This window comes from Nesoenas mayeri (assembly GCF_963082525.1).
Source record: "Nesoenas mayeri genome assembly, chromosome: 3".
Classification (NCBI taxonomy): domain Eukaryota; kingdom Metazoa; phylum Chordata; class Aves; order Columbiformes; family Columbidae; genus Nesoenas; species Nesoenas mayeri.
In genome coordinates this window covers 51,846,120-51,861,093 of record NC_137544.1, presented here as the reverse complement: position 1 = coordinate 51,861,093, position 14,974 = coordinate 51,846,120, and positions in this window count along the sequence as shown.

Sequence of the window (14,974 nt, the reverse complement as noted above, 5' to 3'; positions counted from 1 at the left end):
TGCTGCCACCGGCGCTGGCTCCCTCGGCTTCCGGGCAGCGCCAGACCCTCGCCTGCTCCTCCCTCACTGGGCTGCCATGCAGCGAGGGGCGGGCTGCCGCCGCCAGCGAGTGCCGCTCACGGTCGACGAAGTGGCAGCAGTTTGGCGACCCTCCTCCTCCCCACACCCCCTGCGCCCAGCCGGTGCCTCCCCCTGGCGGAGCTGCCTCCGCTGCGCTGCCTCGATCCCTTTTGTTTCCCGCTCGCCGCCGCCCCGCGCACCCCCACAGCGCACGGGTATAGCCGCGGCCCGGCCCGGCCCGGCCCGTCACGGTGCGGCGGCGGAGCCCCCTCGGAGCCGTGAGTGGCGGCGCCCGCCCCTGCGCGCCGCGGTGTCGCCGGGAGAGCGCGGCGGAGGCGCTGGCGGCAGCCGCCAGGGGGCGCCGGCGACAGCGTCCGCGCTTCCCCCTCCCACGCACCCGCCCGGTTCTGCCGCGGGCGCCCCGTGGGGCGATCGGAGTCGGGCAGGACCCGCCGGTGCTGGGGGAGCTCCTTTCCCGGGTCCTTCCCCGGGTCCCTTGTGCCGCCCTCCCGCCGCGCCCGCTGAGCTCTGTACTGGGTGGGCTCGGGGGTACGGGGCCAGCGGAATGCCCGGCTGAGCACTTGCTTACTCCAAACTTCACCCCGTTAAATACTCATCCGTTTTCTTTTGGGGTGTTTAGTTGCCTTTTTGGGGTGTTTTTTATGTTAGTCAGTTGCCTCTTTGCAGCTGGGCAACAAGGCATCTGCTCCATCGACATGAACACCTCAGAACTAACATGCATTTGTCCTCTGAAACATGGCATGGCCTGTCTTGTCTTCAGTGGATTGGAAAACATGTAAATAAAAAATGCCTCTGAACACCACCCTTGCTCTTACACTGCCAGCGAGGTACATAAGGGACTGTGGGAGCGATGGCAGTTGCCATAAAGTTCAGAGCTCCATACATTTTTCATAGGGACGGTGCACTTCCAGTTCATGCCTGGTCGAGGCTTGTTACAGACTATTGTGTTCGTCTCTTCCAAACACAGGGAGTCTGTCTGAAAAGAAATGGAATGAACGTGGTTTTAGTATTTCTTATTCTAAAGAGTAAGATGTTTCGCTTTAAAAATTGAATCAGGCTCCATGGAGGTAAAACGTATATATACCTTTTAAATGAATCATGTCTCACTGAAACATTTTACTTGCTAATTCTGCAAAGTCCTGTTAAGTGAAATAAATTTGAAATTTTACCTTTTCCATTCTATTGTTTCCTCTACTTATTTTTGTCAGAGATTCTTTCCCTATATTCCTGTTCGTGTGCATCTCACACAAAGGTGTGGAGAGGAACATTCATAAAAAGCTGGGAAATGTGGTTATAAAGCTGTGGAGTGTCCTCCAGGGAAATCAGATAGATGTAATACTCAAAATTACTTTTGCCTTTTTTTTTTTTTTTTTCCTGATGACTAGATTTCAGGTCGGTAATATCTGTTTATAAGAACTATTCCTTTTGCCAATATTAATACTTAGTGTGTCAGTTTTCTCTGAGCACCTCAGCAGCCTTAGTCTAACAGGTCTTCAGACAAGATCCAGTGGAGCATGTTGCTCTATCAGAGGAATGCTTTTGAAGATGGGGCTCACTCACTCGAAATCCTCTAAAGTTCATTCTCTGTTCTGGGCAAAAAGCCAGCTGTTTTCAGCATGAGCCGAACCTCTCTTGAATTGGATTACACTACTAAAAGATTCTCCTCTCTCCTGTTCCCCCCATGGCAACCACATGTTTCCATAAATGGAGAGAAGATGAGGTTCATTCTCCCTGGCAGCTCTTGGAAGTGGAAGGGACAGAGCATCTGCAGCCTTGGTGTCTGCAGCTGAGGTGATATGAGGTACCTGCAGGCCACCGGGTGCAGCCAAGGCCACTGTGTGCCGTCACCATGGGGGTCCACCTGTAGCACCCCCAACTCACATGCTCATCATTGTTCCATGTACCTTCAGCACCTATTTGCGAATGCTTCCATGTCCTTGGTTAAACATGCTGTTTCTCCAAGCTGTGGCTGGATGCCAACTGCAAATATTCTGGAAATACTCTCTGTGCTGGTATGAGAGGGTTTAGATAAGAGATGTGTTTGCTTCTGGGTGCTCAGTGGTCACTTCAGACTAATCCGACAGCTGAGCAGATCAGAACAACAGTGTTTGTGTAACTTTATTCCTACTGATTAAACCAAATGAATGCATACCTGAAGTCCAATTTGGTATCTGCCAATAACCGGGGGGGGGGGCTGTGGGAAGTTCCTCTCCTCAGGGCAGTCCCCTTATTTGGCAGCCCCGTTTTTACCCATGCAGAGGGGAGCTGTGGGTCTGTGCAGACAGCCCGGCAGCCATCATGACTGATGGATTTCTTGCACAGGTATGTCTATCATAAATACGATGCCAAACTTTTGATGTGTTGAATAAAATTGTTTCCAATTACTTTTCAGTTTGTCTCACTATCATACCGTGTATGTATTAATAGCGTTATGCCGTCACATGGTTTCATCCATTTAATGTTGCAGCTTAGGCATGCTGGAGGTTTTTTTTCCATGATTAAACAAAACTACTGAGAGGAACAATTATACTGGATGTATTCTGTTTAGTAATATCAGCAGATTGACTGCATCCTACAATCAGTTGTGACTGATTGAGAACAGCATTTTTTAACATGTTAATAATTACCCAAGACACTGTTTACGTGGCTCAGTGTCCCTCGCAGTCTGAGCTCTCTTGGCTCAATTTCAAACTCAGTTCCAAGCAAGTTCAGCTCCCTTGCAGCAGTTTCTTAGTGTGCTGACATTCAACTATGGCAAGTCTGGCATTTTCATTAATGTAACACCCAACTGGATTAATTGTACCGAAAGATAAGAATAGAATTTCTGTAACTGTGAAAAAGTACTTTTTGTTAGGCATTTGGTCCTACTGATCAACAGATGAACATGCTAGATTTTAGTCCAATGATTCCTCTTTGTGGTTTACACTGAAGAAGTGCTGTGCCTTCTAGCATGAAGTCCATTTTAAAGTCTGAGTTTTCCAAAATTGTCACATGAGTTTAAAGCCAGACTCTTGAAGGCACTGAGCTGACTCAGCCTTTTTGATCACCAACATCCTACATAAATAGAATGAAAACACTTCTCCATGGTCATCTGAGTTCACAGAGGACTGTGTGCTTTTTACTTTTAAGTGTCTTTCAATAAATGCAACAGCATTGCAATAGCATTGCAACAGCAGCCACAACAGCTTGCTAACACACTGCCCGTGGGCCTGGCTCAAGCCTAAATCCCAATGCTTGGAGCCCAATCCTTGAGCTAAGTGAGGAAGTTTTCTCCTGGGGGTCTGACCTTGTAGCTGTGGTCTGACCCCAGGCAAGAGCTGGCAGGACTTGAAGCAGGACCAGAGGCTAACCAGTAACTAAAGGGACAACACAGCACCAATAAAACTTACGAGCAGAAGAGTCATGTCAGCAAATGAGAAATTTTTATAGAGACATGCACATCCATCTCCAAGTAGATTGAACGCTGGATGTGGGCGCTTGGGCTCTCACCTCATCTTAGCCAAATTTTAGAGAGATAAAATTCAATCTTTCCCGTCCCGCTGAGTCTCTTGGAATTGCTGAAATTGCTCTTCTGCAGTACTGTCAGCACCCCTTGGTCCTCAGCTGATGAACAGTTCTGAGAAAAGAAATCCAAATTCCAGTGGTTGTGGCTCTGGCCTAAGATGTAGAACAGCTGTGAGTGTTGTACTCCCAAGGCTGGTTGGCTTATTGTGGGGATTCATTCAGGCAATCAGCCCGCTCTGTGATATTTTTTCAGTGATGGGAAAATTGAGGTGCTGAAGAAGCTCTGGCCAAGACTGGGCATGGTCTGTCACTTCTCAAGCAAACACCAGGGCTACCAAGAGTCATCATCTCTTTTTCATCTGTCTAAATGACTATTCTGTATTTGCTGTTTGATGCTTCGATTTATTAATTTTAAATATTTGATATAACATTTTCTTTATATTAAGCTTTTTAATTAGCTATAAACATTACTTGATCATTAGTAATAAATCAAATATTACATTCTGGTTTTATGTAATACTTGGAACGAAATAGTTGTAGCTGGAGGGAATAAGAAGACCTTTCATTAACACATTTTACTGCAACACCACATGGATCAGCATTAGCTCAGAGCCAAGATTCATCCTCCTCCTTCCTACATGGCATTCCAGAAAGGAGGTATTCACACTTCTTGTGAGTTTGGGTTGAGTGCTGTCCTGAAGCTGTAGTGCTTTTGCCTACTTTATTTAAAAGTAGCCCTGGTGTCTTTACACACAGTGCTGCACATGGCAGTGTCTACAGCCTTTGTTATGGTGCTTTAGGGGACATGCCCAGAGGCAAGGAGTTGGTTTGCATGAAAGCCTTTTACTCAAAATCCTTCCAAGCCTCTTCCCAGGCAAGTTTTCATTATGAGAGCCCAACATCTCCAGCCACCTCCCAACATCTGAGAAAGACTCAGAGAAGCAGCAAGTATCCAACACGTGAGGCTGACTATGAGAAAAAGAAGCAGAGTAGGGCACAATGGCACAGCCTTTCTTTTAACCCTCAGCCTCCATGTACCAGCATCCCATTTTGACTCCGTCACTGCCATCTGTGAGGTCGTTATGGATCATCAAGACCTCACAAGTCAACTTATTGGGAGATGAGAAGTCAGCAGTTCTGAATCCGAGCGTAGCATGTTTATTCATACACACTGGTGGATGAACAGCTGTGGAAAGGCAACGTAGCTGTGGGGAATCTCAGCACACAGCCCACGTACCGTTCCTAGACAGCAACTCTGCATCTAGCAAAACAAGGAGAAGGGAGCATGGAGGCGAGCAGGCAGAGCTGCTCCTCCGGCTGGCTCCTCACTCCCTTGCAGCACAAGCAAGGTGAGACACCCCACCTCCATCAAACAGGGAGTGAGGTGCATATTTTTCACATTCACTGTAACAATATTTTATATTTCTTATTAGTTGCAGGGGAGAATATAACAACTGGCTGTAATAATTTTCACTCTTGTAGGGGAATATTTACACACAGACGCACACAGGCAGGGAGAATTACATTGCAATACCATTGCAGGCTGAGACCAAGCAGCTGCGTCCATATAAAAAAAGATGATACAATACAGAAAAGGTAAAATTAAATAGAATTTATTCTTTTCCATCACCTTACATGAGCAACAAAGGCACAATAAAAAGTATAATAAATAATCTGTGAATGCCTTAGCTCACAATAGTACAAGGTTCACTAGCAGTTCAGAAACAGAACATCTGAGATAGCTCAGTTTCTCTGGAGGAGAGTGGGGAGAGTTCCTCTCTCACATATGATTGCCAGTTCTTCAAGATTTCACTTGTTTCACTGCTGTAGCTATTGTTTTAGCAGTGTGTAGTAACCATGCAATCCCTGGTAGACAACTGCAGATGTTTACCTGCTTGTCCTTTCCCTAATTTGCATAAAAAGAAATTAATCCTTCAGAGGTTAATTAAAAAGTGTATTAATTTCCCTGCTTTGCTTGTAGCATAGGTCACTCTCAGACTCAAAACCTCAGATTGGAAGCTGAATCTCGAAAGAAAGTTGAATCTCAAAAGAAAGAAACAACAGCTCATCAGCTCAGAAAGCTGCAGGGAGGCAGACTGTTATTTCCCTTGTTGATATTCAGTACTGAAAAGCAAGCAAGAAGAAGTCCCTAATCTACTAGCAAAAGAAAAATGAACTTATAATAGTTGTGTGATGCTATTTTTGCGCAGCCCAATAGCATATTAAATCTACTTGTTCTGTTCAGTAAACCACATTACAATTACTTTTATTTGTTTCATTGCATGCTTCCTCTCCTTCCTCATTACATAATTGAATGTCAGCCTACAGTAGGCCGTGATTTAAGTGTCTCTGCTTGTCCAGAAATAACAAGTTTTTAGAATAATTCCAGTTTTCTATGGAACAAAGGTAACCCTTTTCAACCTGATACTGTTGAGCGATCAGAAAACATAATACACAGATGTGAAAAATCAAACTAATTCCTTTTGAGATTGAAGAAACCAGCCTTGAGAAGTCCTTTTCAGGAGGAATATGATGATCTAATATTGCTCTATTTCTTTACTTAGCTGTACTTTTTACCAAAAACCCCTCAATTTTACAGACTTTGTTCACTCGTATATCACCCCTAGCTCTCATTCTCACACTTGGGAAACCCTTCCCCTGCCATGTGAGAGGGGCACTTCTCCTCTGGCTGGTTCCTTGGGAAGTCCAGGCTGCAAAGGAGAGCTCTTTGCATGGGGGACTCAGGAAGCAGGTCAGAGGCAGAATCTGACCCACGACTCAGGAAACATTTTTAGGACTGACACAGTAGACATAGCCATACTTATTTGTCTAGGAGCATCCACCTGTTTCCCTGCCTTAGGAAAGAACCTTGCCCATGTCGCTCCTGCATGCAGAGCTAGCCACATGTCTAGGCCCCTTATTGTGAATTCAGAGTGCTAGCCCAAGGATAACTAGAGAATGACTTCCTGAAATGGGAAGGGATACACACTTCACAGCAGAGGTGGTTTATTAGTCCATTTGCAAGCCAGATAAGCAATGATCTGACAAGGAGAAGGCTGAGTTTACAAGAGTGAAGTTGCCCCTGGACTAAGTTTCATCATATAATAGTCGCTCCAGTTTCATCATATAATATCCACACAGAGATAACTCAAGGAAATGTAGAGGCTTGTAATGTGATCTTGAGGTCCTCCCAGTTGTGAGCTCTCTAAGCAGCATCCAAGCACACACTCGAGGTGAGAGGACAGAGGTGTACTGCCAGACTCCAGGGCAAAGTGACACAGCAGTTTTGCTGGACAAGAATTCAATTTGGGGAAAGGATTTTGACATCTAAAGATATTCACCTCGGGAAAAGAGTGAGAATGCATTTTGGCAGGGAAGAAAGCCATTAGACAGACTGTGGAGGAATCAAAGGAGCTTCCCAAACAGCAAATGTGCTCACCCCTGGAGGAAAACAGCCATGCATATTTTATGCCTTAGTGTCATTATAACACATTTCATTGACAGACTTTTGTTCTAGTTACTAACACTTTGCTTTCAGGGGCCTCTGGTTCTCTCATCACTGCTGTCATATCTCCAAGAGGAAACAAAATGGCAGGGCTGAAACCTCAATCAAACCTGCCGGAGATGTGAGACCCCAGGGAGTGCAACCTCAGCACTGACCGAGGGCAAGGGTGGTGTGGTCTTCCCTTCTCCCCCTTTCAAGCCACAGCCACGAGGGTGCTGGCAGGTTCAGCTTTTCCCTCTCTGTTTCGTCTGTGTGGTATGGCCATTTGAAACAGCGCTGCTGAGGCTGCATCCACGCCTTTGCCAGCGCTGCCTGCCCTCTGTGCTCTCTAGCCTTGCATACATCTAGTCCCACCTGTTTTGGCTCCTGCAGCACAGAGCCACCTTTTCAGAGCTGATCCATACATCTGTGACAACACAGGGATGTTTTAATTAATTCTGTAGGGGGAGGAAGAGGACTGACCTTTGCACTGCCTTTCCTTCTGCTTTTTTTGCACAGTTTTGTATCAGTTATATTGAAGGCAGACGAGACTGTTGGAAGCAAAGATGCCTTTCTATAATTTCTAACTTCCTGAGGCCACCTGGGACTGTCAGGATCTTGGTTAGACCTTGAGGCTGCCATAGAGCCTGGGGTATACAGGAACAAACATGCTCTTTTTCCAGTGTGATGATGCTCTGAAGATGCCAAATCACAGCACCTTTAGGGTACAGGCAAGAAATGCCAGGTGCTTTATTAATTTGTCCAAGCAGTGGCACAGACTGCCCAGGATGGAAAGTCTCCATCCTTGGAGGTTTTCAAGACCCAACTGGTAAAAGACCTGAGGGACCTGGTCTTGTCCCATGGCTCATCCTGCCATGAGCAGTAGGTTGGACCAGGTACTTCTTGAGTTCCCTTCCAAGCAGTTATCCTACAGTCCTATGAATCCTGGGTTTAGTTGTGCTGAGTTATGTTTCAACAGTATGTACATGTGTAACTGTGGGGTCAAGAAACTCCAGAAGGGGAAACACCTGGGATGAGTAACCTTTTCACCATTTTTTCCTTTGTCAAGACAAAGTTACAGAAAAATGCAAAAGGATGAAGTTCTATAAAGTGGCTTATTCTCACATGGCATTATACAAGAGTGAAAATAAAACAAATGTACATAAAGACAAAAAGCTTGACCAAAGCAAATTCTACATTCCTCAGATTTATTGATAGAAATAGTAGAGATTCAGCTCTCTTGTCATTCTCCTCACTGGACTGGAGAGATGAGCGCCTATTGGGATGATTGCCTCAGTTGAGATTTAAAAATGTATATGACCAACTGGCCATTCAGGGTATCCACCAACAGAGATAACAGCTAATAAAATCAGAGAAAAATCAGAACACTTCCTTCACAACCAACACCGTTTGGGTGATATTTCTTATTGTTTTCTGCTGATTCTTTATATCTGGTACATTTTCATGAAAAGTCTTAATTTTTAAAAAATAAAGGCTGGTTTCAAATACTAACAACTTCTCCTTGTCAAAGTGTAAAGTGCCTTTCCATGTTATCTTTTTTCATGTGTCAATTTTGTTTTGCAGGCCTTGTTGGCAATACACAATTGTAATTCTGCGAGTGAGAGGAGGGATTGTTGTTGAGCCAAGTTCAAAGGCTAGTCTTCTGAAGGAATTAAAAATAAAGACAATATACATCGCTTCTTGGAGCAGGAAGATCACACCAGCTAGTCACACTTTGCAAATAAGTCAACTTTTTGGGTGATTAATTAAAGTTATCATCAGGTTCAAGGCTTTATTCAATTGTTATTTATTATTTTAGCTCTGAATTACTGCAATAGCAGCGGTAGATATGATTAACAGGATGACATGCTTAGGAAGGTATCACCTAATGAGGTCATTGTGCCAGCATCATTACAGGTGTTCAAGATAGAGATGGATACATGGGAAGAACAATTATTTCAGTGCTTTAATCCAGCTTAATTCCAGAGATTAGATTTGGTGATCAGAGAAGTCATGTTCCACAGTATCCTCTGCAGTAAGTTATACAGTGTAAGAATATGCTAATGTTTAATAAAAGATTCTCTGAATGAACACTGAATTTTGAAAAGAGGTGTGAAAACCAGGGTATGTGGGCAAAATCACTGGACCAAATTCAGCTCTTTTTGCCGACTGGGATTTTTGATTGGGTCCTTTTGATTTGTTTCTCTTAACTTGTTCTCAGAGCATATTCAACTAGCTTCCATGTTAAACAACAGATGCAGGGCTTAGGCAGAAATTTGATGTAGGTCCAGCCAGATGGCTCTTGCTGCAGGTGCATAAACTGCTCTGGAAAACACATTTTCTTCTTATTTCTATGTGTACCTAACTGCAGAGCTGAAGCCCTGTCTTGTTCTGCACTCAGGACGAAGAGCAGGGGAACAGGGATGAAGAATGTGCTTGTCCTGATGTACAAGCAACCAGGATTTGCTCCTTACTACACTGGGATTAATGAACATGCCTATCATATTCTGGAGAGTATTTAGCTGCCATGCCAACTGAAGCAAGAGCTATCCTCAGCGATAAGAACTACTTAGCAGACAGATATAATGCCTGTGTTGAAGTAAAAGCAAGTAAATCCCACCATAATGTGCTCCTGCACATACTGTGAAATCCTTCTCAAGGAAGCAGAGCCTGGGTGACAGAGTTTAAATCCAGTTGAGATGACTGGAACTGCTTTTCAGCTTTCTCTGACTCAGTAACCCAGCACAGGACAACTGGAGACAGAGTACCAGGAGGGTGCTAGACATGCAAAACATTTCACAGCTGGACTTGAAGGCTGCCTCGTACCCATGAAGGTGCATTGCCTGACAGCTAGTCCTGTAAACTACTGCCCACTGTCGTATGAAAAGCCTGACAGATACTGCCAGTCCTTCTGCTCACTGCATCCTCCCTTCCCTTGGATGAGCACAGACTGCATTTGCAGGTTCAGATTCAGCTCTCTCCACCTCAGCTGATCCAAAGAGTTCATCAGAAAGAAGAATAGGCAGCCAAGCTAATGTTACTGAAAAGCAATTGGCCTCTCAAAGTCCATGAAACGCACAAAGTTGTTTCTAATTTTACAGCAAAGACTTTTAGTGAGGAGTGGAGATCTGTGATAAAAAAAAAAAAAAAAGGCCCACCCTGTGCTTGAGACCCTCTGAAATTGTTCAGAAACTTTTGAAACTACAAGGAAGAGCAGAGGAGTTGACGCAAGTAGTATCATCGGTACTGTGGTCCAGGAGCAATCAAAACACAAGTCCCCTGCAGTGTGGCATCTGCCATTCAGTTAGTGTCAGCTGTGTTGTGCTTTGCAGGTGAAAGGAGTGCTGATTCTTCTGTTCTCCAAAATGCCATCAATGCTCAATGCAACAGCTGCACACAGGATACTCATCTACTCCAGATGCAGATTGTCAGGGTCTCAAAATGCTGAATATCCAAGCCAAGCCTCATGACAAGACAGCAACTTGTGCATCCACATTCATGGCAAACAGTGTATAAAAGCTGTGCTGAATTAAAGCAATTTGAGGAATACTATCCTAATTGATTCTGGTATTTCCATCTGCTGGACCAACTGCTGGAGTAGGATTTCTTGTAGGTGATGTCCAGGGATGAACACAAGAGATTATATACTCCAGTCATTTTACTTAAACTAAAAATATTGTGTAAATAAAACAGAAGCTATGTGCCACTCCTTCGCAAGAGCCTGGATTTCAGACAGAGTGAGATACTTGCTTTGTAGACTGCTTTGAGGGTGCAGTACTCACAGGAAGTGTTTACACCAAGTAGCTGGACATGAGCTCTGGAGCTGTGTTCAATGGCAATGCAGCAGCAATCTGTGCACACAATAAGGCAGAAATCTTGACAGGCCCCTTACCAGCTCTAAGGTTACATCACGCTTCAGTGTAAGCAGCTGCAGCAACTTTCTAAAAGGTCTGGAGTGTTTAAGAGCTACATTACAGCAACAAAACAGACCCAGAAAAGGTCAGTGGGGCAATTTTGTAGGCTTTCAGCAAGAAACCTGCAGGACCCCTGAGCATACTCTGGAAGTGCAAACTTTTTTTTTTACAAGCCCTACTGTCATTTGTCCATCTCAACCGCGACACCCTACCATGTACCTGAAGGTGACCTGAAGGTCACCACCTCTGATGTGGCATGAGGAAGAAATTCTTCCCCATAAGGGTGGTGAGGCACTGGAACAGGTTGCCCAAAGAAGCTGTAAGTGTTCAAGGCCAGGTTGGATGGGGCTTTGAGCAACCTCATCTAGTGGAAAGTGTCCCTGCCCATGGCAGGGGAGTTGAACTAGATGATCTTTAAGGTCTCTTTCAACCCAAACCATTCTATGATTTGATGATTCTTTGAAAATGTTCCTCCAGCACAGGGAATTGTCTGTATATAGTAAAAATCAATGGGGAGAAATTAAGCTAAGTGGGCAGTGCTTATGAGATGGAAAAAAACAGGACTACAACTATCATTGCTCTTCTCAGATTTTCCTGCTACCCAAATCCTGCCTGACTACATGTTTTGCATGTTTCTCCTACCTCTGTGCCACCTACTCTCCCTTGTTCCACCATTTCATGTGCTCTTTCACAGCACACAACAGGGTATCAACAAGCTCCTTTTTGCTCCAGTAACTTACATAAGTTTAAATCAATTTAATTCAACAGACTCACTTTTCTGGTAGAAACAAGGCTTTACAGTGTGCCCAATTTAATCCATTAACTGGATTAAGATAAAAAAGGGGTGGCTGATAACTTTCAAGTTCAAGATGATGGGTGACTGAAAGCACCATGGAGAAGGTGCCATATGAAAATACCTGGATGTGCTCTTAAAGGAAGAAACTTAATCAGAAAGAAGAAACCTCCCTTTTTGGGACTCATCCAAATGTCCACCAGTGCAGTGCTGTGTAGTGAGCATAATTACTTCAAATTGCTAACACTGTGCTTTATCAATACCTCTGTCACCCTTGCCTCTGGCAGCCACCTCGGAGGAAAGCAAAGAGCCTTGCCTGTCATCTGAGGCAGCACAGCTGATCATTGCATAGTTTTAGCTGGCCACTTTTACAAAGTAAAACTCATTGGTTTAAATCACTTTCTCCTTTAAACCACTTGGTTTTGAGGTAAGTCTTGTCCCTGGGGAAGGCAGAATAATTCAGTGTACCAGTTTTACTTTAAAAAGTTATATCAATTTGAGCACTTGAACAGTCAGCTAAGCTCAGCTAATTACTAATAATAGTAACTTCCTAAGTTGTAGTTACCTAAATGTGCTCAATAACGTGACTCTACTTGAAGTCTGTCTTAAACTCTGTAGACCAGCCTAGACTTCGCTGCTTATCTGCAATGTTTCCATGTAGACTATCATTTGCAGATTTCTTTAGTACCATTGGATATTTTTGGGTCTCATCAAAATGTCCACCAGGCATCCCTGGCTGAAATGCTCATAGAAGAAAACGGTAGGCTACGAAGTCCTGCCCTTCCCAAGGAGAACAGTTTGCTTGTGTCTGGGACACACGTCATTTTTACCCAACCCAGTTTTGCAGACCTCATCAATTATAGTAAGTCGAAAAGTGACCTTATAGGATAACTCATCACCATCTCTTTCCATTCCACGGATGATCTCCAAGGAAACATAATTTTCAAGACCCTCCCTTACAGTGAAATGACTTACTGTCATGTCATTTCTGGCAGTCCATGTGCCTGCACTGTGACTGCTCCATGGCCCATATCAGACACTGAGGTAGTATTACTAACTTAGAATTTTCTCCTGTAGGAAGGTTGGAGATTTTATGTGCAGACCACATAATGATGCAAACTTCTTTGCTCTATTATTCCTCATGTTCCCAAAGAATGTCTAATTTTTCTCTAATGCCCAGTCCACTTACAGAGCACATACCATTTGCATGACCAGGACAGAACACGTTACGTAGAAGTGGCTTCCTATTTTCTGTTATTCCTCCCTTCCCTGCTCCAAAACTGTCTGGGGATTTTAGATGCCTCAATGACTGACTTTTCTTTTAAAATGAATTATTGAAGATTGTATACATGCAGTTTCTCATTCAGGGTGAGACTTAATTAACTTTCACTAGGCTCTGATTTCCCAGAAAAACAAACTATTCCACACTCAATAACAAGCCCTAAACAAATTAAAAATCTGTTTTTTCTGTCTGAGTTTATGTCAGATTTCACTTCAGCGTACAAACGTTCTCATACAACTACTTCTGTTCTTCTGATCTCTGAAACTCAGGGGGCTGATTTTATTTGGTCCACTTACTCCTGTCTGGTTTCTGACTCTGTTATTTTCTCCAGAGTCTGCCGGATGTCTAAGCAGTAAATCATGGCAAATAACTCCTGTATTATCTAGCTAATTGCTACACCAACACAATGAGCAGCAGCAAAAGAAACACGATGGGAGTTTGTGCAACAATAATGCAAAATATTTGGTAAAACAGGCATAAAAGGAAAAAGACGGGACTAGGAAATCATCAGTGTTGCACTTGTATGGCATCCCTCCAACCATGTTTAATAATTCTTTCTCCTAATCAGAAAACCGACCATCACAGCATTTCCTCAAGGTTACCTGCTATCTTGTACTCCACAAATAAGTACATTTTGCTGGTGCATGGAGACTCCTGAATTACTGGCTACTACTATTTCAATGGTAGTGTGATACTTTTCTCTGTCCTCTTCTAGCAAGTATTTTTGTCATGTCCTATGCTTCTCTTATCCTTCTTGGCAATGTGCAGTTTAGGATAAAATGGTTTTGTCTATCATGTCAAAGTCACACATAACTGCTACCAGCTTGAGTTTTATGTGGTACGTATTTAAACTTCAACAAAGTTTTTGCCTTGGTTGGTAAAAATGGAACGGTTCCCACTGAGTGTTTTCCATTACCAAGAAAAAATCTTAAAACATATTTGGAGCTGTCTTATAGTAATTTGCTGCCCAGCTGTAGCAGTCCATTAAATTTAGGGGTTTAGAGCTGATAGATGTCTAACAGCAAACTACATGGATGGGCATCAGACTTTTATAGCAAGGAGGTTACTGGGACTTGAATCCATTTCTTCACACTCAGCTGCGCATAACAAATAATGAGTTTGAATTTAGAGAGCACTGTCTCTTGCACCAGTCTGGCTAGCTATGGCACAGGCACAAATATCAGGGCTCTCAACAATAGTTTAGAAAATACAGCTGGAGTGCAGTTCAGTCCACCTGGGCTCCAAAGGTTTAGACTGGTAAACTAAACCCTAAACTGGGGTATCCTGCACGGATAAGCTCAATTTTAAAAATTTTTTTAATCTATTTTTTTTCTCCCCAGAGGAGGGAGGAGCTGTTAGAAGTTGGACCCTTATTTTGTGGCTTTATGAGACAAGGTCTTTGGCGGCAGTACCAGCCCGAGGCACTGACGGCATCCCCTGCTCTTCCCCACCACACTGTCTCTTCGTGCTGCTCTGCTCAAACATATCGTTGCCCAAGGTGCGCACACAGTTGTTCCTACAACACTGTGAACATGAAGAAGGAATCGAAACAGCTTCTCTAAGGGTGTTTTTAGTGTCATGGTTAAGCTGGGCTGGTTCTGCACTGGGTTGCATGAAGATCTGAGCGCGAGGGGAGCTGGGCAAGCAGTGGCTCGGAGACTTCATGTCATGAAACCATGGGTGAGGAAAGGGCTGCCAAAGGGCTGGGTGCCATCAGACTCTAAAGGCACAGGGGAAGTCCCTGTGATGCCCCATAACTTGCGGTTTTCAGATTTTGACTCCTTTGGTTAACAGAGAGCGGCACTAAACTAAATCCTTGACTACTAAGGTCGATTACGTGACCTCAGTTGCAGAAGTGTAGCTCCTACTGGTGTCATATTCAGGGTAAGAAGCCACATTACTGGAGATAGTTTTGT